This window comes from Pseudorca crassidens, unplaced genomic scaffold (genome assembly GCF_039906515.1).
Source record: "Pseudorca crassidens isolate mPseCra1 unplaced genomic scaffold, mPseCra1.hap1 Scaffold_52, whole genome shotgun sequence".
In the NCBI taxonomy this organism is placed as follows: Eukaryota; Metazoa; Chordata; class Mammalia; order Artiodactyla; family Delphinidae; genus Pseudorca; species Pseudorca crassidens.
This window is the reverse complement of record NW_027136304.1, coordinates 1204730-1222507: the sequence shown is the minus strand read 5'-3', so window position 1 is coordinate 1222507 and position 17778 is coordinate 1204730. Positions and strand designations below refer to the sequence as shown.

General features: G+C 43.5%; 1 long non-coding RNA gene across 1 annotated transcript in view; it reads left to right on the top strand.

The window, feature by feature from the left end:
* Positions 1 to 17778, top strand: part of LOC137218214 (uncharacterized) — a 292236-nt gene that overhangs the window by 261940 nt on the left and 12518 nt on the right. The gene's annotated exons all lie outside the window — the stretch shown is intronic.

The following is a 17778-nucleotide window of genomic DNA, read 5'->3' as shown; positions in this document are numbered from 1 at the left end:
TCTTAGGCGCTTAATATGGGGTGTTGAGTCCATTTCGTTGAGCAAGGAGTAGCTCTTGTCTATTCCATATTTGGCTTAAGGAACTTTATCTGTGCTCATTTCAATCTCTGGTTTTATGCAGCACCCCAACTCACCTTTCCCCTTAAGCAAGCATAAGTTGGTTTTCTAAATTTGAGACCCTGTTCTGTTCTGTAATTCAGTTCCTGTGTAGCCAAGTTTACATTCCGTGTATTACTGATATCTTATGATGTTTCTTTTTCTGTGTGACTTATTTCAGTTAGAATCATCATACCTGAATCCACTCATTGTGCTGCTAAGGGCCTGATGACATAGATTTCATTGCTGAGTGATATTGCTTTGTAAGTAAATACCACAACTTCTTTATCCATTTTTCACTTTCTGCGATGTTGAACTTGTACTGTAAACGAGGTTCTTGTAAACAGAGGCGTCCCAAACTTTGGGGTGGCTGTGTCTTTTTGATTTTAATTTCCCTAAGCTATAGGACCATAAGTGGAAGTGCCCTAGGCTCTGTTGCTTTGTTTTTTAGATGTTTCAGGAAACACCATACACTTCTCCCGAGTGTCTGTTGGCAATTTACATCCCGCCCATCAGCATAACAAGGCTCCCAGTTCTCCATGGCCTGTCCTGCCTTTCTGGATTTTACACTTTTTTCAGATGGCCCTTTTGACCGGGGGGAAGTGAGACTTCATTGTAGTGCAGATTTCCTTTGCAAGCTTGCTTGGTTGGCCAAAAAGGGCGTATGCGTTTTTTCCTGAATATATTCAGGAAAAAACGCATACGCCCTTTTTGGCCAAGTGCATCATTGTGGACGTTCTGCCTCTTTTCCTATGCTTTCAATGCAATTCCAGTCTACCTCCTGAAATCGGTTTCCTGCAATTCTGCCCCGCTTTCAAGTCCTCTTGGCAGCCTTACTTCAGTATATTTTTGGACGATAGCTGTCATTTATAAGTCTGCAGGTTTGTGAATTACAGTGCCCCTGAGCTCCTTTCTTCAACTCGCTTTCTTGTGACCTGGCCGCAACACCGCAGGATGTCTTCAGGCCCTAATCTGGTTCCGGCAGGGCACGCTGAGCCTTTGGTTAATTCCTCTTCCTGGTGGGAAATGAGAGTTAAATTTGCCCGTCCAGACACCTCCAGCTAGTCTCTCATTGGTTCTCGCTATTCCTGTTCATCTTCCGCAGAAATTGCAAACTGGGCCAAACAGGAGGTTAAAGGGACTGACTCTCCAAGTCGGGAGGGTGTTAGTAAAGCGTCTGGAATGTTGCACCCGAGTACCAGGGTACGAAAACAGAGACATATTTGAACACGTCTCCCGATCACATGGTTGATCATACTCTAGGTTCCACATGCATGTTTTAGCTGAAGGAAGAATACCTTAAACCTGGGTAGTTGAAACCCGTGGAATGGGTACCATGCAATATGACTTCAAAGGGTCTTCATTTGCTCACCGAACCTCTCCAATCCTATCACTGCTGCGTTTATGCCCCTGTACACATGCTTGATTCTCTTTCGGAGACATAGCAATCCATAGGTTTTAAGATACTTACTAGTCAGGTACATTCTTAGGCTTTTAATATGCGGTGTTGAGTCCATTTCGTTGAGCAAGGAGTAGCTCTTGTCTATTCCATATTTGGCTTAAGGAACTTTATCTGTGCTCATTTCAATCTCTGGTTTTATGCAGCACCCCAACTCACCTTTCCCCTTAAGCAAGCATAAGTTGGTTTTCTAAATTTGAGACCCTGTTCTGTTCTGTATTTCAGTTCCTGTGTAGCCAAGTTTACATTCCGTGTATTACTGATATCTTATGATGTTTCTTTTTCTGTGTGACTTATTTCAGTTAGAATCATCATACCTGAATCCACTCATTGTGCTGCTAAGGGCCTGATGACATAGATTTCATTGCTGAGTGATATTGCTTTGTAAGTAAATACCACAAATTCTTTATCCATTTTTCACTTTCTGCGATGTTGAACTTGTACTGTAAACGAGGTTCTTGTAAACAGAGGCGTCCCAAACTTTGGGGTGGCTGTGTCTTTTTGATTTTAATTTCCCTAAGCTATAGGACCATAAGTGGAAGTGCCCTAGGCTCTGTTGCTTTGTTTTTTAGATGTTTCAGGAAACACCATACACTTCTCCCGAGTGTCTGTTGGCAATTTACATCCCGCCCATCAGCATAACAAGGCTCCCAGTTCTCCATGGCCTGTCCCGCCTTTCTGGATTTTACACTTTTTTCAGATGGCCCTTTTGACCGGGGGGAAGTGAGACTTCATTGTAGTGCAGATTTCCTTTGCAAGCTTGCTTGGTTGGCCAAAAAGGGCGTATGCGTTTTTTCCTGAATATATTCAGGAAAAAACGCATACGCCCTTTTTGGCCCAGTGCATCATTGTGGACGTTCTGCCTCTTTTCCTATGCTTTCAATGCAATTCCAGTCTACCTCCTGAAATCGGTTTCCTGCAATTCTGCCCCGCTTTCAAGTCCTCTTGGCAGCCTTACTTCAGTATATTTTTGGACGATAGCTGTCATTTATAAGTCTGCAGGTTTGTGAATTACAGTGCCCCTGAGCTCCTTTCTTCAACTCGCTTTCTTGTGACCTGGCCGCAACACCGCAGGATGGCTTCAGGCCCTAATCTGTTTCCGGCACGGCACGCTGAGCCTTTGGTTAATTCCTCTTCCTGGTGGGAAATGAGAGTTAAATTTGCCCATCCAGACACCTCCAGCTAGTCTCTCATTGGTTCTCACTATTCCTGTTCATCTTCCACAGAAATTGCAAACTGGGCCAAACAGGAGCTTAAAGGGACTGACTCTCCAAGTCGGGAGAGTGTTAGTAAAGCGTCTGGAATGTTGCACCCGAGTACCAGGGTACGAAAACTGAGACATATTTGAACACGTCTCCTGATCACATGGTTGATCATACTCTAGGTTCCACATGCATGTTTTAGCTGAAGGAGGAATAACTTAAACCTGGGTAGTTGAAACCCGTGGAATGGGTACCATGCAATATGACTTCTAAGGGTCTTTGTTTGCTCACCGAACCTCTCCAATCCTATCACTGCTGCGTTTATGCCCCTGTACACATGCTTGATTCTCTTTCGGAGACATAGCAATCCATAGGTTTTAAGATACTTACTAGTCAGGTACATTCTTAGGCTTTTAATATGCGGTGTTGAGTCCATTTCGTTGAGCAAGGAGTAGCTCTAGTCTATTCCATATTTGGCTTAAGGAACTTTATCTGTGCTCATTTCAATCTCTGGTTTTATGCAGCACCCCAACTCACCTTTACCCTTAAGCAAGCATAAGTTGGTTTTCTAAATTTGAGACCCTGTTCTGTTCTGTAATTCAGTTCCTGTGTAGCCAAGTTTACATTCCGTGTATTACTGATATCTTATGATGTTTCTTTTTCTGTGTGACTTATTTCAGTTAGAATCATCATACCTGAATCCACTCATTGTGCTGCTAAGGGCCTGATGACATAGATTTCATTGCTGAGTGTTATTGCTTTGTAAGTAAATACCACAACTTCTTTATCCATTTTTCACTTTCTGTGATATTGAACTTGTACGGTAAACGAGGTTCTTGTAAACAGAGGCGTCCCAAACTTTGGGGTGGCTGTGTCTTTTTGATTTTAATTTCCCTAAGCTATAGGACCATAAGTGGAAGTGCCCTAGGCTCTGTTGCTTTGTTTTTTAGATGTTTCAGGAAACACCATACACTTCTCCCGAGTGTCTGTTGGCAATTTACATCCCGCCCATCAGCATAACAAGGCTCCCAGTTCTCCATGGCCTGTCCTGCCTTTCTGGATTTTACACTTTTTTCAGATGGCCCTTTTGACCGGGGGGAAGTGAGACTTCATTGTAGTGCAGATTTCCTTTGCAAGCTTGCTTGGTTGGCCAAAAAGGGCGTATGCGTTTTTTCCTGAATATATTCAGGAAAAAACGCATACGCCCTTTTTGGCCAAGTGCATCATTGTGGACGTTCTGCCTCTTTTCCTATGCTTTCAATGCAATTCCAGTCTACCTCCTGAAATCGGTTTCCTGCAATTCTGCCCCGCTTTCAAGTCCTCTTGGCAGCCTTACTTCAGTATATTTTTGGACGATAGCTGTCATTTATAACTCTGCAGGTTTGTGAATTACAGTGCCCCTGAGCTCCTTTCTTCAACTCACTTTCTTTTGAGCTGGCCGCAACACTGCAGGATGGCTTCAGGCCCTAATCTGGGTCCGGCACGGCACGCTGAGCCTTTGGTTAATTCCTCTTCCTGGTGGGAAATGAGAGTTAAATTTGCCCGTCCAGACACCTCCAGCTAGTCTCTCATTGGTTCTCGCTATTCCTGTTCATCTTCCGCAGAAATTGCAAACTGGGCCAAACAGGAGGTTAAAGGGACTGACTCTCCAAGTCGGGAGGGTGTTAGTAAAGCGTCTGGAATGTTGCACCCGAGTACCAGGGTACGAAAACTGAGACATATTTGAACACGTTTCCCGATCACATGGTTGATCATACTCTAGGTTCCACATGCATGTTTTAGCTGAAGGAAGAATCCCCGAAACCTGGAGAGTTGAGACCCGTGGAATGGGTACCATGCAATATTACTTCAAAGGGTCTTTGTTTGCTCACCGAACCTCTCCAATCCTATCACTGCTGCATTTATGCCCCTGGACACACGCTTGATTCTCTTTTGGAGATATAGCAATCCATAGGTTTTAAGATACTTACTAGTCAGGTACATTCTTAGGTTCTTAATATGGGGTGTTGAGTCCATTTCGTTGAGCAAGGAGTAGCTCTTGTCTATTCCATATTTGGCTTAAGGAACTTTATCTGTGCTCATTTCAATCTCTGATTTTATGCAGCACCCCAACTCACCTTTACCCTTAAGCAAGCATAAGTTGGTTTTCTAAATTTGAGACCCTGTTCTATTCTGTAATTCAGTTCCTGTGTAGCCAAGTTTACATTCCGTGTATTACTGATATCTTATGATGTTTCCTTTTCTGTGTGACTTATTTCAGTTAGAATCATCATACCTGAATCCACTCATTGTGCTGCTAAGGGCCTGATGACATAGATTTCATTGCTGAGTGATATTGCTTTGTAAGTAAATACCACAACTTCTTTATCCATTTTTCACTTTCTGCGATGTTGAACTTGTACTGTAAACGAGGTTCTTGTAAACAGAGGCGTTCCAAATTTTGTGGTGGCTGTGTCTTTTTGATTTTAATTTCCCTAAGCTATAGGACCATAAGTGGAAGTGCCCTAGGCTCTGTTGCTTTGTTTTTTAGATGTTTCAGGAAACACCATACACTTCTCCCGAGTGTCTGTTGGCAATTTACATCCCGCCCATCAGCATAACAAGGCTCCCAGTTCTCCATGGCCTGTCCTGCCTTTCTGGATTTTACACTTTTTTCAGATGGCCCTTTTGACCGGGGGGAAGTGAGACTTCATTGTAGTGCAGATTTCCTTTGCAAGCTTGCTTGGTTGGCCAAAAAGGGCGTATGCGTTTTTCCCAGAATATATTCAGGAAAAAACGCATACGCCCTTTTTGGCCAAGTGCATCATTGTGGACGTTCTGCCTCTTTTCCTATGCTTTCAATGCAATTCCAGTCTACCTCCTGAAATCGGTTTCCTGCAATTCTGCCCCGCTTTCAAGTCCTCTTGGCAGCCTTACTTCAGTATATTTTTGGACGATAGCTGTCATTTATAACTCTGCAGGTTTGTGAATTACAGTGCCCCTGAGCTCCTTTCTTCAACTCGCTTTCTTTTGAGCTGGCCGCAACACCGCAGGATGGCTTCAGGCCCTAATCTGGTTCCGGCACGGCATGCTGAACCTTTGGTTATTTCCTCTTCCTGGTGGGAAATGAGAGTTAAATTTGCCCGTCCAGACACCTCCAGCTAGTCTCTCATTGGTTCTCGCTATTCCTGTTCATCTTCCGCAGAAATTGCAAACTGGGCCAAACAGGAGGTTAAAGGGACTGACTCTCCAAGTCGGGAGGGTGTTAGTAAAGCGTCTGGAATGTTGCACCCGAGTACCAGGGTACGAGAACTGAGACATATTTGAACACGTTTCCCGATCACATGGCTGATCATACTCTAGGTTCCACATGCATGTTTTAGCTGAAGGAAGAATCCCTGAAACCTGGAGAGTTGAGACCCGTGGAATGGGTACCATGCAATATGACTTCAAAGGGTCTTTGTTTGCTCACCGAACCTCTCCAATCCTATCACTGCTGCATTTATGCCCCTGGACACACGCTTGATTCTCTTTTGGAGATATAGCAATCCATAGGTTTTAAGATACTTACTAGTCAGGTACATTCTTAGGCGCTTAATATGGGGTGTTGAGTCCATTTCGTTGAGCAAGGAGTAGCTCTTGTCTATTCCATATTTGGCTTAAGGAACTTTATCTGTGCTCATTTCAATCTCTGATTTTATGCAGCACCCCAACTCACCTTTACCCTTAAGCAAGCATAAGTTGGTTTTCTAAATTTGAGACCCTGTTCTGTTCTGTAATTCAGTTCCTGTGTAGCCAAGTTTACATTCCGTGTATTACTGATATCTTATGATGTTTCCTTTTCTGTGTGACTTATTTCAGTTAGAATCATCATACCTGAATCCACTCATTGTGCTGCTAAGGGCCTGATGACATAGATTTCATTGCTGAGTGATATTGCTTTGTAAGTAAATACCACAACTTCTTTATCCATTTTTCACTTTCTGCGATGTTGAACTTGTACTGTAAACGAGGTTCTTGTAAACAGAGGCGTTCCAAATTTTGGGGTGGCTGTGTCTTTTTGATTTTAATTTCCCTAAGCTATAGGACCATAAGTGGAAGTGCCCTAGGCTCTGTTGCTTTGTTTTTTAGATGTTTCAGGAAACACCATACACTTCTCCCGAGTGTCTGTTGGCAATTTACATCCCGCCCATCAGCATAACAAGGCTCCCAGTTCTCCATGGCCTGTCCTGCCTTTCTGGATTTTACACTTTTTTCAGATGGCCCTTTTGACCGGGGGGAAGTGAGACTTCATTGTAGTGCAGATTTCCTTTGCAAGCTTGCTTGGTTGGCCAAAAAGGGCGTATGCGTTTTTCCCAGAATATATTCAGGAAAAAACGCATACGCCCTTTTTGGCCAAGTGCATCATTGTGGACGTTCTGCCTCTTTTCCTATGCTTTCAATGCAATTCCAGTCTACCTCCTGAAATCGGTTTCCTGCAATTCTGCCCCGCTTTCAAGTCCTCTTGGCAGCCTTACTTCAGTATATTTTTGGACGATAGCTGTCATTTATAAGTCTGCAGGTTTGTGAATTACAGTGCCCCTGAGCTCCTTTCTTCAACTCGCTTTCTTTTGAGCTGGCCGCAACACCGCAGGATGGCTTCAGGCCCTAATCTGGTTCCGGCACGGCATGCTGAACCTTTGGTTATTTCCTCTTCCTGGTGGGAAATGAGAGTTAAATTTGCCCGTCCAGACACCTCCAGCTAGTCTCTCATTGGTTCTCGCTATTCCTGTTCATCTTCCGCAGAAATTGCAAACTGGGCCAAACAGGAGGTTAAAGGGACTGACTCTCCAAGTCGGGAGGGTGTTAGTAAAGCGTCTGGAATGTTGCACCCGAGTACCAGGGTACGAGAACTGAGACATATTTGAACACGTTTCCCGATCACATGGCTGATCATACTCTAGGTTCCACATGCATGTTTTAGCTGAAGGAAGAATCCCTGAAACCTGGAGAGTTGAGACCCGTGGAATGGGTACCATGCAATATGACTTCAAAGGGTCTTTGTTTGCTCACCGAACCTCTCCAATCCTATCACTGCTGCATTTATGCCCCTGGACACACGCTTGATTCTCTTTTGGAGATATAGCAATCCATAGGTTTTAAGATACTTACTAGTCAGGTACATTCTTAGGCGCTTAATATGGGGTGTTGAGTCCATTTCGTTGAGCAAGGAGTAGCTCTTGTCTATTCCATATTTGGCTTAAGGAACTTTATCTGTGCTCATTTCAATCTCTGGTTTTATGCAGCACCCCAACTCACCTTTCCCCTTAAGCAAGCATAAGTTGGTTTTCTAAATTTGAGACCCTGTTCTGTTCTGTAATTCAGTTCCTGTGAAGCCAAGTTTACATTCCGTGTATTACTGATATCTTATGATGTTTCTTTTTCTGTGTGACTTATTTCAGTTAGAATCATCATACCTGAATCCACTCATTGTGCTGCTAAGGGCCTGATGACATAGATTTCATTGCTGAGTGATATTGCTTTGTAAGTAAATACCACAACTTCTTTATCCATTTTTCACTTTCTGCGATGTTGAACTTGTACTGTAAACGAGGTTCTTGTAAACAGAGGCGTCCCAAACTTTGGGGTGGCTGTGTCTTTTTGATTTTAATTTCCCTAAGCTATAGGACCATAAGTGGAAGTGCCCTAGGCTCTGTTGCTTTGTTTTTTAGATGTTTCAGGAAACACCATACACTTCTCCCGAGTGTCTGTTGGCAATTTACATCCCGCCCGTCAGCATAACAAGGCTCCCAGTTCTCCATGGCCTGTCCTGCCTTTCTGGATTTTACACTTTTTTCAGATGGCCCTTTTGACCGGGGGGAAGTGAGACTTCATTGTAGTGCAGATTTCCTTTGCAAGCTTGCTTGGTTGGCCAAAAAGGGCGTATGCGTTTTTTCCTGAATATATTCAGGAAAAAACGCATACGCCCTTTTTGGCCAAGTGCATCATTGTGGACGTTCTGCCTCTTTTCCTATGCTTTCAATGCAATTCCAGTCTACCTCCTGAAATCGGTTTCCTGCAATTCTGCCCCGCTTTCAAGTCCTCTTGGCAGCCTTACTTCAGTATATTTTTGGACGATAGCTGTCATTTATAAGTCTGCAGGTTTGTGAATTACAGTGCCCCTGAGCTCCTTTATTCAACTCGCTTTCTTGTGACCTGGCCGCAACACCGCAGGATGGCTTCAGGCCCTAATCTGGTTCCGGCAGGGCACGCTGAGCCTTTGGTTAATTCCTCTTCCTGGTGGGAAATGAGAGTTAAATTTGCCCGTCCAGACACCTCCAGCTAGTCTCTCATTGGTTCTCGCTATTCCTGTTCATCTTCCGCAGAAATTGCAAACTGGGCCAAACAGGAGGTTAAAGGGACTGACTCTCCAAGTCGGGAGGGTGTTAGTAAAGCGTCTGGAATGTTGCACCCGAGTACCAGGGTACGAAAACTGAGACATATTTGAACACGTTTCCCGATCACATGGTTGATCATACTCTAGGTTCCACATGCATGTTTTAGATGAAGGAAGAATACCTTAAACCTGGGTAGTTGAAACCCGTGGAATGGGTACCATGCAATATGACTTCAAAGGGTCTTCATTTGCTCACCGAACCTCTCCAATCCTATCACTGCTGCGTTTATGCCCCTGTACACATGCTTGATTCTCTTTCGGAGACATAGCAATCCATAGGTTTTAAGATACTTACTAGTCAGTTACATTCTTAGGCTTTTAATATGCGGTGTTGAGTCCATTTCGTTGAGCAAGGAGTAGCTCTTGTCTATTCCATATTTGGCTTAAGGAACTTTATCTGTGCTCATTTCAATCTCTGGTTTTATGCAGCACCCCAACTCACCTTTACCCTTAAGCAAGCATAAGTTGGTTTTCTAAATTTGAGACCCTGTTCTGTTCTGTAATTCAGTTCCTGTGGAGCCAAGTTTACATTCCGTGTATTACTGATATCTTATGATGTTTCTTTTTCTGTGTGACTTATTTCAGTTAGAATCATCATACCTGAATCCACTCATTGTGCTGCTAAGGGCCTGATGACATAGATTTCATTGCTGAGTGTTATTGCTTTGTAAGTAAATACCACAACTTCTTTATCCATTTTTCTCTTTCTGTGATATTGAACTTGTACGGTAAACGAGGTTCTTGTAAACAGAGGCGTCCCAAACTTTGGGGTGGCTGTGTCTTTTTGATTTTAATTTCCCTAAGCTATAGGACCATAAGTGGAAGTGCCCTAGGCTCTGTTGCTTTGTTTTTTAGATGTTTCAGGAAACACCATACACTTCTCCCGAGTGTCTGTTGGCAATTTACATCCCGCCCATCAGCATAACAAGGCTCCCAGTTCTCCATGGCCTGTCCTGCCTTTCTGGATTTTACACTTTTTTCAGATGGCCCTTTTGACCGGGGGGAAGTGAGACTTCATTGTAGTGCAGATTTCCTTTGCAAGCTTGCTTGGTTGGCCAAAAAGGGCGTATGCGTATTTTCCTGAATATATTCAGGAAAAAACGCATATGCCCTTTTTGGCCAAGTGCATCATTGTGGACGTTCTGCCTCTTTTCCTATGCTTTCAATGCAATTCCAGTCTACCTCCTGAAATCGGTTTCCTGCAATTCTGCCCCGCTTTCAAGTCCTCTTGGCAGCCTTACTTCAGTATATTTTTGGACGATAGCTGTCATTTATAACTCTGCAGGTTTGTGAATTACAGTGCCCCTGAGCTCCTTTCTTCAACTCGCTTTCTTTTGAGCTGGCCGCAACACCGCAGGATGGCTTCAGGCCCTAATCTGGTTCCGGCACGGCACGCTGAGCCTTTGGTTAATTCCTCTTCCTGGTGGGAAATGAGAGTTAAATTTGCCCGTCCAGACACCTCCAGCTAGTCTCTCATTGGTTCTCCCTATTCCTGTTCATCTTGCGCAGAAATTGCAAACTGGGCCAAACAGGAGGTTAAAGGCACTGACTCTCCAAGTCGGGAGGGTGTTAGTAAAGCGTCTGGAATGTTGCACCCGAGTACCAGGGTACGAAAACTGAGACATATTTGAACACGTCTCCCGATCACATGGTTGATCATACTCTAGGTTCCACATGCATGTTTTAGCTGAAGGAAGAATACCTTAAACCTGGAGAGTTGAAACCCGTGGAATGGGTACCATGCAATATGACTTCAAAGGGTCTTCATTTGCTCACCGAACCTCTCCAATCCTATCACTGCTGCGTTTATGCCCCTGTACACATGCTTGATTCTCTTTCAGAGACATAGCAATCCATAGGTTTTAAGATACTTACTAGTCAGGTACATTCTTAGGCGTTTAATATGCGGTGTTGAGTCCATTTCGTTGAGCAAGGAGTAGCTCTTGTCTATTCCATATTTGGCTTAAGGAACTTTATCTGTGCTCATTTCAATCTCTGGTTTTATGCAGCACCCCAACTCACCTTTCCCCTTAAGCAAGCATAAGTTGGTTTTCTAAATTTGAGACCCTGTTCTGTTCTGTAATTCAGTTCCTGTGTAGCCAAGTTTACATTCCGTGTATTACTGATATCTTATGATGTTTCTTTTTCTGTGTGACTTATTTCAGTTAGAATCATCATACCTGAATCCACTCATTGTGCTGCTAAGGGCCTGATGACATAGATTTCATTGCTGAGTGATATTGCTTTGTAAGTAAATACCACAACTTCTTTATCCATTGTTCACTTTCTGCGATGTTGAACTTGTACTGTAAACGAGGTTCTTGTAAACAGAGGCGTTCCAAACTTTGGGGTGGCTGTGTCTTTTTGATTTTAATTTTAATTTCCTGAATATATTCAGGAAAAAATGCATATGCCCTTTTTGGCCAAGTGCATCATTGTGGACGTTCTGCCTCTTTTCCTATGCTTTCAATGCAATTCCAGTCTACCTCCTGAAATCAGTTTCCTGCAATTCTGCCCCGCTTTCAAGTCCTCTTGGCAGCCTTACTTCAGTATATTTTTGGACGATAGCTGTCATTTATAACTCTGCAGGTTTGTGAATTACAGTGCCCCTGAGCTCCTTTCTTCAACTCGCTTTCTTTTGAGCTGGCGGCAACACTGCAGGATGGCTTCAGGCCCTAATCTGGTTCCGGCACGGCATGCTGAACCTTTGGTTATTTCCTCTTCCTGGTGGGAAATTAGAGTTAAATTTGCCCGTCCAGACACCTCCAGCTAGTCTCTCATTGGTTCTCCCTATTTCTGTTCATCTTCCGCAGAAATTGCAAACTGGGCCAAACAGGAGGTTAAAGGCGCTGACTCTCCAAGTGGGGAGAGTGTTAGTAAAGCGTCTGGAATGTTGCACCCGAGTACCAGGGGAGGAAAACTGAGACATATTTGAACATGTCTCCCGTTCACATGGTGGATCATACTCTGGGTTCCACATGCATGTTTTAGCTTAAAGAAGAATACCTTAAACCTGGGTAGTTGAAACCCGTGGAATGGGTACCATGCAATATGACTTCAAAGGGTCTTCATTTGCTCACCGAACCTCTCCAATCCTATCACTGCTGCGTTTATGCCCCTGTACACATGCTTGATTCTCTTTCGGAGACATAGCAATCCATAGGTTTTAAGATACTTACTAGTCAGGTACATTCTTAGGCATTTAATATGCGGTGTTGAGCCATTTCGTTGAGCAAGGAGTAGCTCTTGTCTATTCCATATTTGGCTTAAGGAACTTTATCTGTGCTCATTTCAATCTCTGGTTTTATGCAGCACCCCAACTCACCTTTACCCTTAAGCAAGCATAAGTTGGTTTTCTAAATTTGAGACCCTGTTCTGTTCTGTATTTCAGTTCCTGTGTAGCCAAGTTTACATTCCGTGTATTACTGATATCTTATGATGTTTCTTTTTCTGTGTGACTTATTTCAGTTAGAATCATCATACCTGAATCCACTCATTGTGCTGCTAAGGGCCTGATGACATAGATTTCATTGCTGAGTGGTATTGCTTTGTAAGTAAATACCACAACTTCTTTATCCATTTTTCACTTTCTGCGATGTTGAACTTGTACTGTAAAAGAGGTTCTTGTAAACAGAGGCATTCCAAACTTTGGGGTGGCTGTGTGTTTTTGATTTTAATTTCCCTAAGCTATAGGACCATAAGTGGAAATGCCCTAGGCTCTGTTGCTTTGTTTTTTAGATGTTTCAGGAAACACCATACAGTTCTCCCGAGTGTCTGTTGGCAATTTACATCCCGCCCATCAGCATAACAAGGCTCCCAGTTCTCCATGGCCTGTCCTGCCTTTCTGGATTTTACACTTTTTTCAGATGGCCCTTTTGACCGGGGGGAAGTGAGACTTCATTGTAGTGCAGATTTCCTTTGCAAGCTTGCTTGGTTGGCCAAAAAGGGCGTATGCGTTTTTTCCTGAATATATTCAGGAAAAAACGCATACGCCCTTTTTGGCCAAGTGCATCATTGTGGACGTTCTGCCTCTTTTCCTATGCTTTCAATGCAATTCCAGTCTACCTCCTGAAATCGGTTTCCTGCAATTCTGCCCCGCTTTCAAGTCCTCTTGGCAGCCTTACTTCAGTATATTTTTGGACGATAGCTGTCATTTATAAGTCTGCAGGTTTGTGAATTACAGTGCCCCTGAGCTCCTTTATTCAACTCGCTTTCTTGTGACCTGGCCGCAACACCGCAGGATGGCTTCAGGCCCTAATCTGGTTCCGGCAGGGCACGCTGAGCCTTTGGTTAATTCCTCTTCCTGGTGGGAAATGAGAGTTAAATTTGCCCGTCCAGACACCTCCAGCTAGTCTCTCATTGGTTCTCGCTATTCCTGTTCATCTTCCGCAGAAATTGCAAACTGGGCCAAACAGGAGGTTAAAGGGACTGACTCTCCAAGTCGGGAGGGTGTTAGTAAAGCGTCTGGAATGTTGCACCCGAGTACCAGGGTACGAAAACTGAGACATATTTGAACACGTTTCCCGATCACATGGTTGATCATACTCTAGGTTCCACATGCATGTTTTAGATGAAGGAAGAATACCTTAAACCTGGGTAGTTGAAACCCGTGGAATGGGTACCATGCAATATGACTTCAAAGGGTCTTCATTTGCTCACCGAACCTCTCCAATCCTATCACTGCTGCGTTTATGCCCCTGTACACATGCTTGATTCTCTTTCGGAGACATAGCAATCCATAGGTTTTAAGATACTTACTAGTCAGTTACATTCTTAGGCTTTTAATATGCGGTGTTGAGTCCATTTCGTTGAGCAAGGAGTAGCTCTTGTCTATTCCATATTTGGCTTAAGGAACTTTATCTGTGCTCATTTCAATCTCTGGTTTTATGCAGCACCCCAACTCACCTTTACCCTTAAGCAAGCATAAGTTGGTTTTCTAAATTTGAGACCCTGTTCTGTTCTGTAATTCAGTTCCTGTGGAGCCAAGTTTACATTCCGTGTATTACTGATATCTTATGATGTTTCTTTTTCTGTGTGACTTATTTCAGTTAGAATCATCATACCTGAATCCACTCATTGTGCTGCTAAGGGCCTGATGACATAGATTTCATTGCTGAGTGTTATTGCTTTGTAAGTAAATACCACAACTTCTTTATCCATTTTTCTCTTTCTGTGATATTGAACTTGTACGGTAAACGAGGTTCTTGTAAACAGAGGCGTCCCAAACTTTGGGGTGGCTGTGTCTTTTTGATTTTAATTTCCCTAAGCTATAGGACCATAAGTGGAAGTGCCCTAGGCTCTGTTGCTTTGTTTTTTAGATGTTTCAGGAAACACCATACACTTCTCCCGAGTGTCTGTTGGCAATTTACATCCCGCCCATCAGCATAACAAGGCTCCCAGTTCTCCATGGCCTGTCCTGCCTTTCTGGATTTTACACTTTTTTCAGATGGCCCTTTTGACCGGGGGGAAGTGAGACTTCATTGTAGTGCAGATTTCCTTTGCAAGCTTGCTTGGTTGGCCAAAAAGGGCGTATGCGTATTTTCCTGAATATATTCAGGAAAAAACGCATATGCCCTTTTTGGCCAAGTGCATCATTGTGGACGTTCTGCCTCTTTTCCTATGCTTTCAATGCAATTCCAGTCTACCTCCTGAAATCGGTTTCCTGCAATTCTGCCCCGCTTTCAAGTCCTCTTGGCAGCCTTACTTCAGTATATTTTTGGACGATAGCTGTCATTTATAACTCTGCAGGTTTGTGAATTACAGTGCCCCTGAGCTCCTTTCTTCAACTCGCTTTCTTTTGAGCTGGCCGCAACACCGCAGGATGGCTTCAGGCCCTAATCTGGTTCCGGCACGGCACGCTGAGCCTTTGGTTAATTCCTCTTCCTGGTGGGAAATGAGAGTTAAATTTGCCCGTCCAGACACCTCCAGCTAGTCTCTCATTGGTTCTCCCTATTCCTGTTCATCTTGCGCAGAAATTGCAAACTGGGCCAAACAGGAGGTTAAAGGCACTGACTCTCCAAGTCGGGAGGGTGTTAGTAAAGCGTCTGGAATGTTGCACCCGAGTACCAGGGTACGAAAACTGAGACATATTTGAACACATCTCCCGATCACATGGTTGATCATACTCTAGGTTCCACATGCATGTTTTAGCTGAAGGAAGAATACCTTAAACCTGGAGAGTTGAAACCCGTGGAATGGGTACCATGCAATATGACTTCAAAGGGTCTTCATTTGCTCACCGAACCTCTCCAATCCTATCACTGCTGCGTTTATGCCCCTGTACACATGCTTGATTCTCTTTCAGAGACATAGCAATCCATAGGTTTTAAGATACTTACTAGTCAGGTACATTCTTAGGCGTTTAATATGCGGTGTTGAGTCCATTTCGTTGAGCAAGGAATAGCTCTTGTCTATTCCATATTTGGCTTAAGGAACTTTATCTGTGCTCATTTCAATCTCTGGTTTTATGCAGCACCCCAACTCACCTTTCCCCTTAAGCAAGCATAAGTTGGTTTTCTAAATTTGAGACCCTGTTCTGTTCTGTAATTCAGTTCCTGTGTAGCCAAGTTTACATTCCGTGTATTACTGATATCTTATGATGTTTCTTTTTCTGTGTGACTTATTTCAGTTAGAATCATCATACCTGAATCCACTCATTGTGCTGCTAAGGGCCTGATGACATAGATTTCATTGCTGAGTGATATTGCTTTGTAAGTAAATACCACAACTTCTTTATCCATTTTTCACTTTCTGCGATGTTGAACTTGTACTGTAAACGAGGTTCTTGTAAACAGAGGCGTTCCAAACTTTGGGGTGGCTGTGTCTTTTTGATTTTAATTTTAATTTCCTGAATATATTCAGGAAAAAATGCATATGCCCTTTTTGGCCAAGTGCATCATTGTGGACGTTCTGCCTCTTTTCCTATGCTTTCAATGCAATTCCAGTCTACCTCCTGAAATCAGTTTCCTGCAATTCTGCCCCGCTTTCAAGTCCTCTTGGCAGCCTTACTTCAGTATATTTTTGGACGATAGCTGTCATTTATAACTCTGCAGGTTTGTGAATTACAGTGCCCCTGAGCTCCTTTCTTCAACTCGCTTTCTTTTGAGCTGGCGGCAACACTGCAGGATGGCTTCAGGCCCTAATCTGGTTCCGGCACGGCATGCTGAACCTTTGGTTATTTCCTCTTCCTGGTGGGAAATTAGAGTTAAATTTGCCCGTCCAGACACCTCCAGCTAGTCTCTCATTGGTTCTCCCTATTTCTGTTCATCTTCCGCAGAAATTGCAAACTGGGCCAAACAGGAGGTTAAAGGCGCTGACTCTCCAAGTGGGGAGAGTGTTAGTAAAGCGTCTGGAATGTTGCACCCGAGTACCAGGGGAGGAAAACTGAGACATATTTGAACATGTCTCCCGTTCACATGGTGGATCATACTCTGGGTTCCACATGCATGTTTTAGCTTAAAGAAGAATACCTTAAACCTGGGTAGTTGAAACCCGTGGAATGGGTACCATGCAATATGACTTCAAAGGGTCTTCATTTGCTCACCGAACCTCTCCAATCCTATCACTGCTGCGTTTATGCCCCTGTACACATGCTTGATTCTCTTTCGGAGACATAGCAATCCATAGGTTTTAAGATACTTACTAGTCAGGTACATTCTTAGGCATTTAATATGCGGTGTTGAGCCATTTCGTTGAGCAAGGAGTAGCTCTTGTCTATTCCATATTTGGCTTAAGGAACTTTATCTGTGCTCATTTCAATCTCTGGTTTTATGCAGCACCCCAACTCACCTTTACCCTTAAGCAAGCATAAGTTGGTTTTCTAAATTTGAGACCCTGTTCTGTTCTGTATTTCAGTTCCTGTGTAGCCAAGTTTACATTCCGTGTATTACTGATATCTTATGATGTTTCTTTTTCTGTGTGACTTATTTCAGTTAGAATCATCATACCTGAATCCACTCATTGTGCTGCTAAGGGCCTGATGACATAGATTTCATTGCTGAGTGGTATTGCTTTGTAAGTAAATACCACAACTTCTTTATCCATTTTTCACTTTCTGCGATGTTGAACTTGTACTGTAAAAGAGGTTCTTGTAAACAGAGGCATTCCAAACTTTGGGGTGGCTGTGTGTTTTTGATTTTAATTTCCCTAAGCTATAGGACCATAAGTGGAAATGCCCTAGGCTCTGTTGCTTTGTTTTTTAGATGTTTCAGGAAACACCATACAGTTCTCCCGAGTGTCTGTTGGCAATTTACATCCCGCCCATCAGCATAACAAGGCTCCCAGTTCTCCATGGCCTGTCCTGCCTTTCTGGATTTTACACTTTTTTCAGATGGCCCTTTTGACCGGGGGGAAGTGAGACTTCATTGTAGTGCAGATTTCCTTTGCAAGTTTGCTTGGTTGGCCAAAAAGGGCGTATACGTTTTTTCCTGAATATATTCAGGAAAAAACGCATACGCCCTTTTTGGCCAAGTGCATCATTGTGGACGTTCTGCCTCTTTTCCTATGCTTTCAATGCAATTCCAGTCTACCTCCTGAAATCGGTTTCCTGCAATTCTGCCCCGCTTTCAAGTCCTCTTGGCAGCCTTACTTCAGTATATTTTTGGACG